General features: G+C 44.6%; 1 protein-coding gene across 7 annotated transcripts in view; it reads right to left on the reverse strand.

The window, feature by feature from the left end:
- Positions 1-18,270, reverse strand: part of Otud7a (OTU deubiquitinase 7A) — a 320,662-nt gene that overhangs the window by 153,261 nt on the left and 149,131 nt on the right. Inside the window, exon 1 of one of the 7 annotated variants that reach the window (XM_052712969.1) lies at positions 6,929-7,117. The exons of the other annotated variants lie outside the window; for them this stretch is intronic. The gene's annotated coding sequence lies outside the window, so the exon portion shown is untranslated. Of the gene's footprint in view, positions 1-6,928; positions 7,118-18,270 lie in introns of those variants that run through there. 7 annotated transcript variants of the gene reach the window in all.

The raw sequence follows: 18,270 nt of genomic DNA on the forward strand, positions 1-18,270 counted from the left end.
TATGCAGTTGCTCTGGAAATCAATATGGGGAATCCTCAAAAAACTAAAAACAAGTCTACCACCTGACCCAGCTATACCACTCCTCGGCATATGCCCAGAGGACTCTCTTCCTATTCCACACAGACTTGCTCAGAAATCTACACTGCCATCCTATTCACAATAGCTAGAAAATGGAAGCAACCTAAATGTTCTTCAACAGATGACTAGATAATTAAAATGTGCTACTTATACACAATGGCATACTATTCAGCTGTAAAGAAAAATCACAACACTTGCAGGTAAATAGAAAGACCCAGCAAAGATTATAGTGAGTGCAGTAACCTAGACCCAGACTGACAAATGCCAATCACAACATTTGCAGGTAAATAGACAGACCCAGCAAAGATTATAGTGAGTGCAGTAACCTAGACCCAGACTAACAAACGCCACGTGTTCTCTCTCATCTGCAGTTCCTCCCTCCAAATCCTCAGATGTGAGGACACAACAGGGAACAGCTACAGAAACTAGGAAAGTATAAAGGGACGATGGAAAGTGGGAACTTAAGAAGAGAACAGCAGAATACAAGGGAGGGGGAGGTGGAAACCGGGAGGGTGGCTTCTGTAGAGGGGGAAGGAGGAGCTCAGTCTAGGAGGAGGAGGGAGGAGGGGCAATAACACCAAGGCTGTTTGACGAAGCCTCAAGGATTCATAGTACATTGTATTTACTAAAATAATATACAATGCATATAAGTATATGTGAACATACAATGTCTCTCCCCCTCCTTAATACACACACACACACACACACACACACACACACACACACACACACACACACGATATATGTATCTATCACACCGTGTTGTATGGTTACTAGTGTTAACTCTAATGAAGATATATAATGAAAAGGAGCAAGTTGAACAAGGACAAATATTTGAGGAGAAAAGGGGCACCCAGAAGTGGAATACACTAAATCCTGTGTTCAAGGAGATAAATGGATTAAGAAATGGAATAAAGGGCGTGGTGACCTTGGGACAAGATAGCACCCAGCTAAATTTCCAACTTGTGGAAAGAAATTAAAGAAAAGTTTAGAGCCAGGTGTGGTGGTTCATGCCTTTAATTCCAACACTGGGAAGGCAGAGGCTGGCCTGGTTTACAGAGCAAGTTCCAGGACAGCCAAGCTTAGGCAGTGAAAGTAACGATCAAAAACAGAAATCTGGTGAAGATGTGATTGAACAAGGGGCCCATGTTCCAGTCCCAGCAAGCAGGAGAACTTGGCAGCTTCGGCCACGTGGTTCTGGCTTTAGAGTTAAGGACAGAAGAAAGGGGTTATGGAATTTGCCTCGGCACCTAAGGAATGCTGCTGGGGCCAGGCATGTGTCAGGGGAGTCCCTGAATGGAGGCCAGAGAGACTATTTCCTGAAGCTGCGAAGATAAAGCTTGGATTGCCCTGGAGACCCCAAGATGTTAGAGATGCCAGAGTTGTGGGATACCTTCTGAGGAGAGCTGCTAACAGGGAGTGGAACTGGCATAAGAGAAAGAATTGTGTTGCAATCAACAAAGTTAAAAGGAGTTGGAGATTTGAAGAGCATTTTGACATCAGACATGGAGATACAATTTGAAGTTTGCCCAGGTGGTTTTCGGTCTTGCTTTGGCCCAGTATTTCCTCACTGTGTGTCCCTCCCCTATGTTTTGGAATGGTAAATATCCTGTGCCACTATATGTTGGAAGTATGTGATCTGCTTTTTGATTTTGATTTTACAGGGGATTACAGTTAAATGAGTGACATGAGTCTCAGGAGAGACTTTGGACTTTGAAACAAATTTGAGACTGTTACAGACTATGGGGACTTTTGAAGTTGGACTGAGTGCATTTTTGCATGATGATATGGCTACAAGCCTTAGGGGGCCAGGGAGTGGAATGTGGTGGTTTGAAAGAAAATGGCCCCCCAAAGGAGTGGTACTCTTAGGCATTGTGGCCTTGTTGAAGTAGGTGTGGCCTTGTTGGAGGAAGTGTGTCACTATGGGGGTGGGCTTTGAGGTCTCCTTTGCTCCAGCTTCATTCGGTGCGATACTAAGTCTATTTCTTTTTGCCTGCTGATCAAGATGTAGCCAGCACCATGTCTGCCTGCAGGCCATCATGCTCCCCACCATGATGGTAATGGACTGAATCTCTGAAATTGTAAGCAAGCCACCCCAATTAAATATTCTCCTTATAAGAGTTGCCATGGTCATGGTGTCTCTTCACAGCAATAGAAACCCTAACTAAGACAACACACACACACACACACACACACACACACACACACACACACACACACACCAAAGTTACGTCACTTGGACTGACAGCGCTCCCCACAAGAACCACACACTAACAAAATCCCCAGTACCGGGCACAGGAAGCATCCTTCTGAGAACAGTCCAAGTGACTCTCCAAACAGTGTACGGCATGGTTGGTTTCCTCTCAGAGGTGGAGGGCAAGTCCCCACTGCTGAAGCTATCAGCACTATCACACACTCCGGAAACAGGACTTGGACGTTTTGAGCTGGATCGAGCCTGAAGGCCTCCTTCCTTCAGTGTAGCTGCCACCGTACCGTGAAGTCTATGCAAGCTCCCAAGGGAGGGAAGCAATCAGCAGTCCTACCCAGCTGTGACACTTAGGAGCCACAGCAATGACCAGCATGGGAAGATACCCATGAAGGTGTAGTAAGTGGTACTCACATATTGGTAGTAGTCAACTGCTATCTAACTGGACTTAGGGTCCACTGAACAGGAGGGAACTCATGCCTGATGGTAGAACCCTAGCCAACTACCTGGGACTAGTGAGGTCATGGATTTTAGAAGACAATCTACTACCACCACTTTGCTAGACCAGCACAATTCCTAAGTACACTCTAAATGGTACCCTTATACCCGTAGATAAGTGGAGTTCTCACCCCTCATCAAAGAAGCTTCCCTTTATAGTGAATGAGGACCATTACAGAAAACCACGAGCAGACAAAACGCAGAGATCAACAGACTGTGGTGACCCCGGTGCCAGTGGGTGTGTCTGCAGCACAGTTCCAGCATCTACTGTTCAGGAAACAGGCTTGCTTCTCCCAGAAACAGCTGCATAAACAAGACCCGGAGAATGACAATTGTCAGTAGACATGCTAATGCACCTCAATGGAGGTGGTGTACCTCCCCTAGACAAAGAACTTTAGGTAACCAGTGACTGCTGAGAGAGGAAGAATAAGCCCGTCTCAAGGATGAGCCCTCTGACTGGTTACCCAATACAAAGTGGTCAGTCCTGAAATCACAGACACACAAACAACAACAGAGAACGAATTCAACAGGTTGAATTTCCATAATTGTGCATATGTGTAACAATAATCAAAGGAAAAGGGCCATCAAATTGAGAAGGAGGGGCATGGGAGGGGGTGAAGGGAGAAGAGGGAAAGAGAAATGATATAATTATATTTCAATTAAAAATAGCATCCAGAATATTTAGAGAATTCTAAGACAGAACAGAAGAAAATAAACAAGCAAGTAGGAAAAAGAACTACAGACAACCGAGTAGAAAAATAAATTAAATAAACAGGAATTTTGAAGACATAGAAGAATAGATCATTAAAGATAGGAAAAAATCTGAAAATTTCCCATTAATCAAAGAAATATAAGTAAAATTCACAAAGCTAATATTTTGTGTCAGTGGAGACAGTCATGTGGCCTCCTAGCCTCCCTTTTCTTCACATTTTTACCTGGAGGATTTTCCAAAAGCTGCTTCTCTCCATGTTCTACCCCAAGGCCTTACTTTGAGGAAGCTTCCCTTAACACAGCCTCTAGCCCAGGGGGCACCCTCTGTTTTCCGTGCTGGACTCAGCATCCTGCCCACCAGCGGGGCATCAGCACGCTGGAGATGCTTGCCTGCTGGTTGAAAGAGTGAAGGCTATTCCAGCCACATTCTCTCATCCCGTGTCAGGACAGGCACATGGAGGGTGGATTTCTCTCTCAGTCATCCTAAGAGCCTTAGGGAAAGTGGGTTTCTAGGAAATGGACTGAATTCATACACTGGCCACTCAGGTTGTCCCTGAGTTAGTATGGCCTAAGCATTGTATATTCTGGCCAGGTGCCCATCTCTACCTCAGGCCTGCTGGGATTCACTTTTGTTTCTGGTTCTCAAATGGAAACCAAACCTGTAATGTGTGCTGGCTAAGTTTTCAGGAAATCTAAATTCAGAAAAAGCCTAATGGCTTCTGGAAAGAAAGAGCAGGTTCACTCTGCACTGTAAGATGTTGGGAGTCTAGAGTGCATCCAGGATGAATTATGTAGAGACTTGGAAGGAAGGCTGAAGTGCTTCTCAAAATTCCAGTTCCCCAAAGAGAAACCCAAGAAAGTTGCCACCGATTTATTGGACCTGGAGAAGGACGAGGGTGGGGCTGGAGGAGGAAAGGGTATCAGTCACCATCAAGGGAAGGATGATGTGTACACTTCAGTCCTGAGAAGTAAGGGCTATAAAAATCCAACAGCCTGTTAGCTAGGGCATACTCAGCGCTTGCTAGCCTGTGTGAAGCCCTAGTTCCATGCCTTGCACTGATACAAAACAAAGCAAGTCATGAAGCTTTGGGTTCATCTTTAAAGGGCAACTTGGCTGGTTGGGATGGGCACACCCTGAAGACACTGTCCATTAGGAGACAGGAGCTGCCTCTCTTGATGCCCTAAAGCTGACAGCAGACCTAGGAATGTGCCTGGGACTGAACACCATGTGCCTCCAGGAGTTCTGGTGAGAGCAGACTTCCAACACTAATGCTCACATTACAGATTCCCCCCCCCCCCCCCAGTCCCTATACTCCACATAGGCCCAGCCATGTCCTGGAGGCCCCTTCAGCTCTGCTCTATGTATGCGCCTCTCTGTTAACACAAGACTTGGACTGCCTCAAGGGTCCCAGTGAGGAAAAAAGGGGACAGATCCCTGAAAATGCTCTAGTGATCCATAGGCCCTCACTGTCCTAAGGCGACACTGTTCTAATGGCAAACTATAGGCCCGCATCAGGGCTGCAGATGAGAGCAAGGCCTGGCTGCTAGGAAATATTAGGGACCGTATAAACAGCAGCCACCAAGTAGGTGGCTCAGGAGAGAGGAGGGGTACTGCCCACTGACCACACAGACACTGTGGTGTCTGGAGGTGGCAAAGGCAGGTAGCAGGTGCTGAGGGGCAGACACTCAAACACAGTGACCTCCTACCATCCTGTTCATACCTCCATATAGAATTTGCTGTACCTTTCCGCCTGATTCCCTCTCTATCTGTCCAAACCCCATCTACCCCTCATCAGCAGAGGTGCCCTCAGGCCCCTCTTCTCCAGGAAACATTTGCTGGTCATTCAATCAGTGAACAAAAAGATCTGGTTTTCTTTATATTTACTTTGTATTTACTCCTGGCAGCTTCTGAGTACATGGCTCGGTTGTCTGATAGCACACTGTGCCAGAGCTCAGCAACTGACCTCTTATCTGACTGGGATGCTGCATCCTTTGAGTACATCACCCTCACTGTCCGGTCTCTGGAAACCACAAGTTAACTCTTCAAGAGTTGAGCCTTTCTAGATTCTGTACATGAGCAAGGTCATGTGGCATTTGCCTTTTTGTGCCTGGCTCACTTCATTTCATTTATAGGTCCATCTATGTTACAAATGGCAGGATTTCCTCTGGTTTTCAAGGCTGGATAGTGTTTATATCTATCATAGGTCCTTAGTGTTCCTCCCTTACACACACACACACACACACACACACACACACACACACACACACACACACACACAGAGTTTTTGATGTATCCATTCTTGTCTTGACCCCATGTCTTCATTATTATGAATAGCATAGTTGTATCTTTGACAAACTGCTCTCATTTTATTTGTCCAATAATGGAGTTGTAGGATCATAGGGTAGTCCTATTTTTAGCTTTTTCAAAAACTTCCAAAGTGTCTTCCATAATGGCTAAAATAATTCATACTCACAACACAAGTATGAATGGGGGCTCCCTCTTGTCCAATTCTCTTTAATATTTGTTGTTTTTTTGTCTTTTTGAAAATAATAATCACCCAAACAGGTATGAGGATGTATCTGTATTATCATCAGGTAAACCTTCAATGAACACTCGCTTCTCTTCTTTCTCCTCCTCCTCCTCCTTCTTCTCTCTCTCTTTCTCTCTCTTTCCTTCTCTCCCTCCCTCCCTCTTTCCCTCCCTCCCTCCCTCCCTCCCTCCCTCCCTCCCTCCCTCCCTCCCTCTCTCCCTTTTAGAAACAGGGTTTCTTTGTGTAACATTGGCTGTCCTGGAACTCGCTCTGTAGACCAGGCTAACCTCAAACTCACAGAGATCTTCCTGCCTCTGCCTCCCGAGTGCTGGAACTAAAGGTGTGTGCCACCACTGCCCAGCCAAACACCTGCTTTTCCAGGTGCAGCGGAGCAGAAATAGAGGGAACCACCTCTCCCCATCAATACCCTGCAGTCTGTAGCAGGAGACAGACCTGGACACCAGTAGCTGCACTATCCCTTGCCCAATACGGATCACAAGGGTATACCATACTACAGAGGGTAACCCAAGTCCAGGGAAGCCACTTGCTGTCACTTGCCTCAGGAGACAGGGGACTTTTCAAGGAGAAAGATGCACATGCTTATTCCTTAAACACAAACAGAATAACTAAGAGACAGAAAAGAAAGGGGGAGGGACCTGGTCCTTGCGCCTATGTGGGTACCTCAGTTGAGGCATGGGCATTTGAGCTTGTGTGCAGTCCTGTCCTTCCACTATCTGGGGGAGAAGAAACTCCGGAGCGAAGGCTGAGTGCAGACCCAGGCCAGGCAGCTGGTAGCCTGCTCCTGATGGGGTCACCGCACACATAGAGAATGGAGAAAGATTTGGAGGAATCTAGTGCAGATTCTGGAAGATGGAGAATGGACAAGGAAGCAGGCAGAACTCACGAGAAGATGAAGACAACCGGGCAGAAGGATGGGCCACACAGCACCTTACGGAGAGCTCCTTTCATAGAGAGGCAGCAACTGCAGCACTCTGAGGCCTGAGACAGCAGGGGGATTTAAAAGTTCATGCTGGACACTGGAAGCTGCCCATCTTTGGCACGTCAGAGGCAAGGCCTCCATCTGTACAAGCATCTGCAGGGACAGAAGGAAATGGTGCCTTGCAGCTCATCTAGTTCCCACCAGTCTGCCATTCTCATCACCTTGGGATAGGACAGACTGAATCGAAGCCCCATTCACTCTTTGTCTGGTAGCATTTGTCCTAACCTGACATGCCTGGATTATTTCACTTGCCCTCGGTGGACTACCCACCCGAAGCAGCTCCTACACCTTAGGGAAAAATGGCTGTGGGATGTTCTTGGCCTCACAGAAGACAGAGGTTGAAGAGGCTCACGCTTAGGTATGCCTTTGGGGGTCCAGTGGGTGAATTTGAAGTCTTGTGTATTATTTGAATACATCAGCTAAATTCTCTACACGCCATTCTTACTCTTTCATAGCAGTCCTATGAAACAAGGGCTAGTTAGCACATCCAAATATCACTTGTCCTACCAAGAGTGCAACCTGACATGTCACACAGGAAGTAACCTAAAGTCTGCACATCAGCTAGCCCCACTGCTTTGACGTGATGTCATTCAACAAGGCCCGAGACATGAGCAATGCTGATGTCATTCAACAAGGCCCGAGACATGAGCAATGCTGTATCCAGCTATTTAACTCCCAGGACGCCTGATGCTGCAGAGGTGTGTCACGTGGTGTAAGGTCCTTCCATCACAGCTCATCCCGGAGTCCACAACCGTTCCCTCTCAGACAGCATCACCTGCACTGCACAGCAGCAACCACGTGTTCCCCTTTCGGAGCACACAGGCATCCATCCCTACTCTTGCCCTCCTGCACCAAAAGTGTTTTCTATCACATTGCTGTAAGTTGTGCTGTGATAATTATGTCTTATTCAGGGTGAATCTTCTTCCCTATATTCAGAATGAAAATTATCTATTATTTTTTGTTCTTTTCTGATCTGGAAGATTTTCACATCATATCTGATCAGCACAAGTTTTACGCTAGTGCATGGGGATCCATTACGCTTTGGGAAATTGTATTTGTTGCGGCCCTTGTATGTTGCTCTTTCTCAAGAGAACCACAGATGTAGCTTGAACGAGAAACGTCCCCTACAGGTTTATGTGTTCAAATATTTGGTCTCCAGCCAATGGGGAGGTTGCAAGACCCTTAGGAGGTGGCACCTAGCTGGAGGAAGTGGGTCACAGGGGGCAGGCTTTGATGGTTTGCAGCCCAGGCTCCGATCCCATTCATTCTCTGCTTCCTGATTGCTGATGCGATGTAACTCGGTGGCTTCCTGCTCTTGCCTCACATCTTCTATTCTGCCCCCTTCAGGCCACCATGGCTGTATCCCCACTGAACCAGAAGCCAACACACACTTTTCCTTTCTTTAAACATATTTTCATTAGTTCTTTGAGAATTTCATACAATATATTTTGATCCTATTACCCCAATCTCCTCCCAGACACATCCCATCTCTCTACCCACCTCCCCAATTTTGGGGTCTCTCTCCTAAAAAAAATTAACCCACTGACTCCATTTTGTGTTGTCCAGATACTCCTGGTATTTGGGACATCCACTGGAGTTAGGTCAACCTACCAGGAGCCGCCTCCTTGAAGAAAACCGATTCCCCCCTTTCCCTCAGAAGTTACCAACTGTCTGCAGTCCTTCAGTCAATGGCGGGAGCTCATGGACCTTTCCCACTCCATGCTAGAACACTGGCTAGCCTGAACTTGTGTAGGCAGTCACATATGCTGTGAGCTCATGAACGTAGTGGTCCTGTTATGTGCAGAATGTACAGCTTCTGCCCCACCCTCCCTGACTTCTGGCCCTTACAGTGTCTCCAGCCCTCGTGTGTGATGGTCCCTGAGCTTTGGGGAAGGACTGTGTCGGAGACAACCTGTTTCTGTCTGAACACACCAGTGACACTCACTCTGTAAATTTTGTGATGGTCCCTGAGCTTTGGGGAAGGATTGTGACGGAGATGACCCGTTTCTGTCTGAACACACCAGTGACACTCATTCTCTACATTCTGGTCACTTGTGTAGCCTCCCCTTTCCCGACCTGCCTCTTGTCAGGTGTCTGACTGCAGCAGAGAAAAGTTACCAGAACACTCTCCACTCTTGCTCCCTATGCTGCCTCTCCCCAGGCCCTAGAGCTCCTCTCCCCAGGCCCTAGAGCTCCTCTCCCCAGGCCTGGCCTGCACACACAGCTGCTGCTTCTCTCGCTGCATCACCTGGGTGATTCCTGACTTCTTCTGGAGCATCCTGTCTCCCATTTAGAGACAGGAACAACAGTATCTATTCAATAGCTAGCTATAAGGAGCTAGTGGGAAGATGTGTAAGCTGGAGGGCAGGGGCTGTGAGAGTAAACTCCAGAAGGCTTGGGACTGCCTGAATTACTCTGTTTCAACAAGAGCAGGATGGACGCAAAGTAGGAAGCCCAGTGATGGATGCTGCTCACGAATCCAAGGGAGTTCTCGGTGGGCTGTGTCAGTTTGTTAGCGCTGCTCACTGACAGTGATGGGACTGATGGCTTACAGAGCTTTGGGGGCAGTATATAATGTCAGAACTGGCATTGGTGTAATGCTGTCCCTACCTGAGCACTAGAATGTGAGCAGCCCAGGCTGTGACCCCATTTTGACAGCTTGAGCCAATGGGTGTTAGTGAGAGTTAGTTACTCACATCTGGTACATCCCACAGAGGAAGGAGAGTGGGAGGGAGTCTATGTTAGGCTTTGTCTCTGCTCATGCTTACTGAGAGGGATCTTTTGCTGCAGTGCGGGTCCTTACCTGTGCAAGGGTTTCTGTATCGTGTCTTTTCTCAGCAACAGGCTATAGATGTGTGGACATTGTGGTTCAGGGCCTGCCTTGTGTGCCTTCATTAGCATTAGAACCATCTGACTACCACCATTTGAGTGATGTCATACTTACCTTTCTTCCCATACCTTCTTCACAATTCCACGTTGAACTATTTATGAACACCGTTTCCTTCCTCTCTTCATCACTTAGCTCACCCTGTGCTCCCCATTGCCCTCTAATCAAATCTGGATCCTGCTCTCACCACCTGACTAAGACAATGGACACAAACCAAACCGCCACTTTCTGATGATTCTCTGACTTCAGCTCCCAGCTAGCACGCTGTTCCTGGCTATCAACTTGAGCCATTCTTCACAGCTGTCCTTCAGGTCTGGGATAGTCCCCATCTTATACTGCACCACTGCTGTTTATCACCGATTCCCCTTTATTCTCACAAACCAGGAGTACTCTCCGCAATTCCTCATATTCATTAATTGTTAATAATTTCCTATGTCCAAGGGACTTCTATGTCTCTATTGTCTTGATATCTTTCCCTTCAGCTCATTCTCTGAACTTCTGTCCACTTGTACTCCTCAGAGTCATTAAAACCAAGCTCACTTGTGGAACACCTGGCTGGTCTCCAAATCGATTCAACCCGACAGGATTCCCCCTTGCTTTCTTCCTCCCTGTCTCCATGGCTCCTTCAGATATCTTTCTTTGTGAGCCACTCCACTCCACTTCCTCCTCCCCCTTTTTCTCCATTTCTCTCACTGCCTAACACTTCTCCCCTGCCCGAGAGGCTATAGAGTCCTGGCATTCAGGGAATGGCTTTCTGCAGCTTTAGGAAGCTGCCTATCTTCTTAGTGTAACCATCACTGGGTCATCTGACTTCAGGTATACAAACTCAGTTTAGTCATGAGAAACCATCACAAAACTCAAAGACCATTTCACAAAATAACTCGCCAGTACTCTTCAACAGTAGGAAGATCAAAAAAGGCAGGGGAAGCCAAGGAACTGTCCCAGCCTGGAGGAAACAATGGACATGGCAACCCAATGCAATGTGGGACCGGAAATGTGGGACCAGACTGGATCCCAGAACAGGCGAAGAATATTGTGTTGAAACAGGTGAAATACCAAACAGAGATGTTGACAGATAGTTATTGCTGTGCTGGTGCTAATTCCTGGCACTGAGCTACTGTGGTTCTGTAATGTAGTATGTTCAGGAAGGCCAAAATTAAAACTGGAAATCTGAACTCTATATAAATTTCTTTTAAGCCTAAAATTATTTAAGGTAGTCTTGGTTCACTTGATATGGTAGCACATGCTGGTAATCCCAGCACTTGTGAGGCAGAGGCAGGAGGATAACTGAAGGTTAAAGGCTAACCTGGTCTACATAAGGAGTTCCAGGTCATCCAGGGAGACTAATAAATGGCTAAGCTAACAAAAGGTTATAATATATATGTATACATATATATTATAGATACCAGTAATAAAAGAAGGCTATCATGACACCCTGATGATATCAGAAACACAAAAAAGGAAGTAACAAATTAATGGACAGTCTATGTATATATTTAATAATTTAGAGGAAACAGTAATTTCTTGGAAGGTTCTCACTACTCAATTCATTCAATGTAAGACAGATAATTTATGTAGTTCTACAATTATAAAAACCAAATTCAGAATTTATAAAAGTCCCTTAAAGAAATGTGTAGGCTTACATGATTTCACTGATGAATTCTACCAAACATCTAGACAAGGATTAGTAACATTTTTACACAACCTCTTCCAGAAAACAGAGCAGAAGGGAATATTCTCACACATCTATAAAGACAATATCACCTTCACTCCCAAGCCAGATAGATCGTATGTTCACTAGAGATCCATATCCCTCATACAATAGATTTAAAAATGCTTAAAAATATTAGCTAATATATTCAATATCACAGAAAAATAATTACATACTATAATCAAGTGGAATTTATTTTAGGAATGCAAGGGTGATTCAAGATTCAAGATTTGAAATCCTGTTGGGAATTTATTTTAGGAATGCAAGGGTGATTCAAGATTCAAGATTTGAAATCCTGTTAGTATAATCCACAGTATTAACAGAATAGGAGAAAAATGCATGAACATGTAATTGATACAGAAAAAAATCTGATCAACTTAACATCTCTGCATGATAAGACTTCTCAGAGAAGTAGGAATAGAAGAGAACACTCTCCTTTTAACAAACAGTATAAACACCCTACATTAACACTGTAGCTAACAGTGTTAAAACAATATAATTTACTTCTGAGGTTGGGAATAAGACAAGGGTATCTCCTGTTCTCACTCTGATTTGACAGAGTCCTGGCACTTGTAGCCACTGTCTGTCATTAGATAAGATAAATGAACAAATTTTTAGAATAAATAGAATAAAACAATGTTTGAAGATGACACAACATCCTATGTAGTAAGTTCACATAGAACATAATCTCCTAGAACTAATTTGTGTGCACAGCAAGGTCACAAGACACTGAGGTAGCATATATAATCAATTGTATTTTTCTATATTATCAATGAACACGTGGATACTCACATTAAAACTATAATATCATTTTAACTGCTTAAACAGAATTAAGTACTTAGTTGTAAATCTAAAAAACAGAGAGTTCCTGTAGACTGAACACCATAAAACAGTGATGGAGGACAGACACAGTAGACACAAATAAATGTAGAGGACATTGCTCAATGAATTGGAAGACTCAACCGACTAACAGATGTCAACACTGCCCAAATAGGCATTCAGATCTAGGGAAAGAAGAATAAAGTGGCAGAACTCAATCTAGTCAATAATAAAGAGCCCAACAACATGGTGTGATGTGGGTGGAGTGCAGTTACTTTATTGTTAGAACAGAATAGAGAACCCACTTTAGACCAATACAAATGAGTTAACTTTTTTTTTGTCTTTCAGGAAATCGTATTCTTAAAATCTTTTATCCATTATGAATTCTTAATTACACTGTATTTTGATTGTATTTACCCCTTCCTCAACTCTTCCCAGATCCTTCCTTTCCCCACCCATCCCACTTTCTGTCCTCCTCACTTTTAACCTAGCTAGACCAATTTGTGCTGTCCAATTATTCTTGGACATATACTGCCAGAGCATGGTTTACCCACCAGGGGCTATCCTCTTTAAGAAAATTGACTCCCCTTCTCCCAGCACTTACAATTACTAATAGCTCTGCTAGGGGTGGGACTTCATGCCCATCTCCCCCTCCATGCTGGGGTTTGGTCTGGCTTGAGCTTGCACAGGTCTTGAGCTTGCTATCTCAACTGCTATGGATTCACATAGACACCTGCCTTCCTGTGTCCCAAAGACACTGTTTCCAAGCATTTGGCTAGCACCTCTGCTCTTACACACTTTCTGCTCCCTCTTCCACAATAATCCCTTTGTCACAGGTATAAAAGCAACTGGTGGCTGAATTGTTGTCTTGCTAACAGATGGTGCTGGAGCAAGTGGATGAGCATCAGAAGACTTTGGTCTTTCACTGTACACGGAAATATACTATGCATGGTACTGCTGTTGAATCATCTTTTTGTACACTTTTTGTCACAAAAAGTCCGACTACATGGTATGTGTACAAAATTAAAATAAGTCATAGATTTGTGTCTTAGTTAGGGTTTATATTCCTGTGATAAAACACCTTGACCAAGAACAATGTGGGGAGGAAAGGGTTTATTTTCTCTTACAACTCTCAGGTCATACTTCATGTTGGAGGGAAGTCAGGTAAGGAACCTGGAGGCAGTAACTGAAGCAGATGCTGCAGAAATGCTGCCTCCTAGCTTCCTCTACCTGTTTGCTTTCTTAGTCAACTCAGGACCACCTACCTAGTTGGACAGGTCCCTCCCACATCAAGCAGAAATGAAGAAAAAGCCCCACAGTCTTGCCCCCAGGCAATGTGATGGAGGCATTTTCCCAGTTAAGAAACTTCCCAGATGACTTTAGCTCATATTGAGTTGAGTAAAACCCAACCAGCATAACTTAAATGTAAAGTATGATCATAAAAGGCTTAAAAACAAACAAGAAGCTGTCTTAGGGATGCAGGATTCGCAGGGGAGCTTCTCTTAATACCAGAAGCATGACCTGGAAGTAGAGTAACTGATCAACTTGACTGCATCAAAATTAAAAAGGTTTGTTCTGTAAAGGAGGATAAAAGAACAGCTCCCACCTGGGAGTATATACCTGTGAGCATCTGGCCGAGGGCTGCTATGGAGGCTGTATAAAGATGGGACTTCTTGCTGGGCGGTGGTGGCGCACACCTTTAATCCCAGCACTCGGGAGGCAGAGGCAGGCAGATTTCTGTGAGTTCGAGGCCAGCCTGGGCTACAGAGTGAGTTCCAGGAAAGGCACAAAGCTACATAGAGAATCCCTGTCTCGAAAAAACAAAAAAAAAAAGCAAAAACAAACAAACAAACAAACAAACAAAAAAAACCCCAAAAAACCAAAGATGGGACTTCTCAAAACCCCACAGTAAAAACATATAATGAGAGGAAACACAGAGATCTGTGCCACTGAAAGATTTTGGCTGGCAAATAAGCACACAAAATGCTCAGCATCATTAGCCATAAGGGACACGCAAATGAAGACAAAATGAAGTCTCACTGCACACACATTAAAGGACAGAAGTCAACAACAACAGTTGGGTACTTGGTGCACATCACTCACACTGTGGGCTTGTACAACACTCACTGTTGGTGTGGATGCAGGGAGCAGGTCACTCACACCGGGGGCTTGTTAACACTCAGTTCTGACAAGGTGCTGAGAACGGGTCACCCATGCACTGTGAGTGTCTATAATGTCAGTGATGGTGCAGACACAGGGAGCAGGTCCCTTGCTCTGAGGACTTGTGCCCGTGTATGAAGTAGGTGGCTCACACTCCAGCCTTGTAAAAAGAAATGAGGAGTTTCACAGCTTCTCAGAAAACTGAACATGCAAATATCTCAAAAAGTAGTGACTAGTTTAATGGGTATATATCCCACAGAAAGGAAGCCTATGCTCACACCAATACTTGTACAAGAATGTTCACAGCTATATCCTTCAGAGCCAAAAGCTACCCAGAGTCTTTAAGATGAATGATGAAAGCAAACCACTATGGAAAACTACCAAGGAAAGAAAATGGATAGACTTTTGATGTCTCAACCTCCTGGATGAATATTCCAAGAAGCATACTGAATGTAAAAAAGCAAAATGTTTATTACATTTATACGATACTGTTAAAATACAAAGTTATAGAAAGTGAGATAAACTGAAGGTTTCCAGGGGTGAGGGATGGGTGAGTGATGAGTGATGAAGGCTGTACCAGGCGTCCCTGCTGTGGTGAGGATGCGCTGTATGCTGACTACAGTGGTGTGGAGATCTGTTGTGATGTGAGGAAGAATGGACAAAGGGTACACTGAAACTGTGTACTTAGAACTAGATATGAACCCATAAGGACTCCAAAGCAAGTGTTTAACTAAAATATACTTTGCCCCTTGTCTTAAGCACTCATCCTTAACTATTGCTTACAGCAGGACACTTCTAGGCCTGAAAAGCCAGGGCATGGCACTGTTGTGTCCCATCCTGTCCCTCCTGGCTTTCTTAGCCTTCTGTGTTCCCTGGTTCTCTCCAGGAACTTGGCGTTTACTAAGCTCTGCATTGCAGTTGCCACAGCCACTCTGAGCAGTGGGATCCTCAAGCTATGGGCTGGACCCCACCTGTTTTCCTTTCTTCCTCTGTATCTTGTTCCAAGTGCAGTCCTGAGACCCTGCCACACGGGGGGCACATCCCGATGCTTGTCAGGAATTGATGCTCCCACCACAGGTGGATCCACTGTGCCAGAGCTGTGCTTCAGCCCTGCGCTCAGATGTTGCACTCATTGAGGTTTGAAAGGGCTGATTTGCAATGGATAAAGATCCTGACTCACAAAGCTGAGGTGAGGTTGGGTCCCTCACCACCACTAAAGTACTTTCCTTTCACCAGGGCCAACCTAGTATTAGGAAATTGTTTACTTTCTGTAATAGTTTTGATTGTCAATTTGTTACAATTTAAAAATCACCAGAGAGGAGTCTCAATGAGAAATTGTCTAGATAAAGTCTGCGTATGGGAATGTCTGTGAGGGATTTTCTCAGTTATCTTAATGAGGGTGGGAAGATCCATTCACCATGGGAGGCACCATTCCCTAGGCAGGGGAATCTTGAACTGTATGAGAATGGAGAAGGCATGTGAGCACTAGCAAGCTTTCTGCTCTTGACTGTGAGCATGATGTCACTTGCTGACCAAGGTTCCTGCTGCTGTGGCATCCCCATTGTGATGGACTGTGGCCTGGAATTGTAAGCTAAAGTGAGTCCTTTCCACCCTGGGTTGCTTTATTTTTATTTATTTACTTACTTATTCAATGTTTTGGATGTTTGTCACAGCAACAGAAATGAAAGCAAGACAGAGATTTGGTACCAAGAGTGGGGCCATTGCTATGATATGGCTTTTAAGCTTCTGAGACCATGTTATGGAGGAATGTAGAAGTTTTTGGTATGATGGTTCAGAAAAAGTGTTTTATGGTAGAAACAGAGCTTAATGGACTATTCTAGTTAGAGGAAGACAGTAACATGGAGAGAAATGTACACAGTACAGGCTCTACTTAAGAGTTTTCAAAGTGGAACAGGCCTCTACCAGGGACTGGGATAGAGGGCATTTGTGTGACACATTTGGTTAAGACTCTGACTTCATTCTGCTGGTGTCTTGAGAACCTTAATACAGTTGAATTGATATTGTGGGGTTATCTGTCTGGAAGAGAAAATTTCAGGACACAAGAGCATTTGGACTGGTGATGAAGAAACATATACGATTATTAAATAGGTCAGCACCACTAGAGAGGAGCCTCCTGAGCTGTACTGGGACAATAGAGAAGGTGTCCTGAGGGCAAGACCCACCATTTGAAGGCCTTGTCTTGTGAAAATGTGAATTCATGTAAAGGAAAAAAGTCTAAGCTGAAGGGACTCCCTCCTCCTCACAGCAACTACCCAGGAAAATATTCCCAGGATCATCTCACAGAAGCCGATACAGATGTCCAAGGGGGCCTTTGAACTGACAGCAAAACTTAGAAATGTCATCCACAGTCTACTGTTGTTGAAGGTATGAAAGATACAAGATTCAGAGGGTCATGAAGGACTGCTGAGGTCAAGCGCTATATGGCAGGATTGGAGTCCCCGCACAGAGGCCTCAAAGAAGTTGTGAGGGTGGAGCCCCAGTTACTATGGAGAATCCAAGATATTGGAGATGGCAGCATTGTGGGACATCTGCCAAGGACATCTGGAGGCATGAAGTGGTGTTGGCCTGAGGATGAAGCTGTGTGCAGTAAGGGAAGCAGAGCTGAAGGGCTGATGATACTCAAGCCACTGGAAGCTCTGAAGACTACATTATTAATGCTGGACGTGGGGGTGAATGATTTGATGTTTGCTACACTGATTTTTGTATTTTGTTGTTTGACTATTCTTTGATTTGCCCTGATTCCTGTCTTGTGTGGTAAGATTGTTTGCCTGCTTGTATCATTGCATGTTGGAAGTATTTAACTTGGCTTTGATTTTATAGAAGGTCTTAGGCAAGTGACTTCAGACTCTCCTAGACATATCAAGACTGATGCACATATGAACTCACTGAGACTGTGGCATCACACACAAAGTTCAAGCCATATGACATCCCAGCATTGAGAGGGAAAAGCAGAAATGGGCTTCTAACCAAGAATCTATCTGCAGTTGATATCCACTGGCAAAGCGAAAATGAGTTTCTCCAATCAAGTCCCACTGGGTATATTAATCACACTTTTAGAGTAGGGCCCATGCCCAGGAGTGTCTGCCCAACACAAAATGAGCTCAACAGCACTGTTTTTTTTTTATAGACTTTTGGTCTCATTTTGCTTTGTTTGGGTATTTTTTGTTTTGTTGGTCCTTTTCTTGTATATTTAGGTTTCCATTTTCATGAGTTTTTATTTTTATTTTTGTGTGTGTATATGTTTCTTCTTTTGTTTTTGTCTTTTTTAGAAGGGAGAGGGAGGAAGAAAGAACATAAGTTGGGTGGGCAGGGAGTTGGGGAGGATCTGGGAGAAATTGGGGGAGAGGAAAACCTGATTAAAATATTTTTTCAATAAAAATGTATTAGAATGTTTGAAGACTATGGGGCCTTTGAAGGTTGGACTGTACTTTATATTATAAAATAAACATAAATCTATGGGGACAGGGCTGAAGTTATAGCTTAAGTGATGCATTTCTATGCCAAGTTAGTAAGAGTGGAATTGTGACTGTTAGTTGTAATTGTCAACTAGACATAATCTAGAATCACCAAGGAAGAGAGTCGCAATGACTGTCCAGACCAGGTTGGTCTATGAGCGATCTATAGGGGATTGTATTGATTGTGTTAATT

This window comes from Peromyscus californicus, unplaced genomic scaffold, assembly GCF_007827085.1.
Source record: "Peromyscus californicus insignis strain IS unplaced genomic scaffold, ASM782708v3 Scaffold_4__1_contigs__length_199733344, whole genome shotgun sequence".
In the NCBI taxonomy this organism is placed as follows: domain Eukaryota; kingdom Metazoa; phylum Chordata; class Mammalia; order Rodentia; family Cricetidae; genus Peromyscus; species Peromyscus californicus.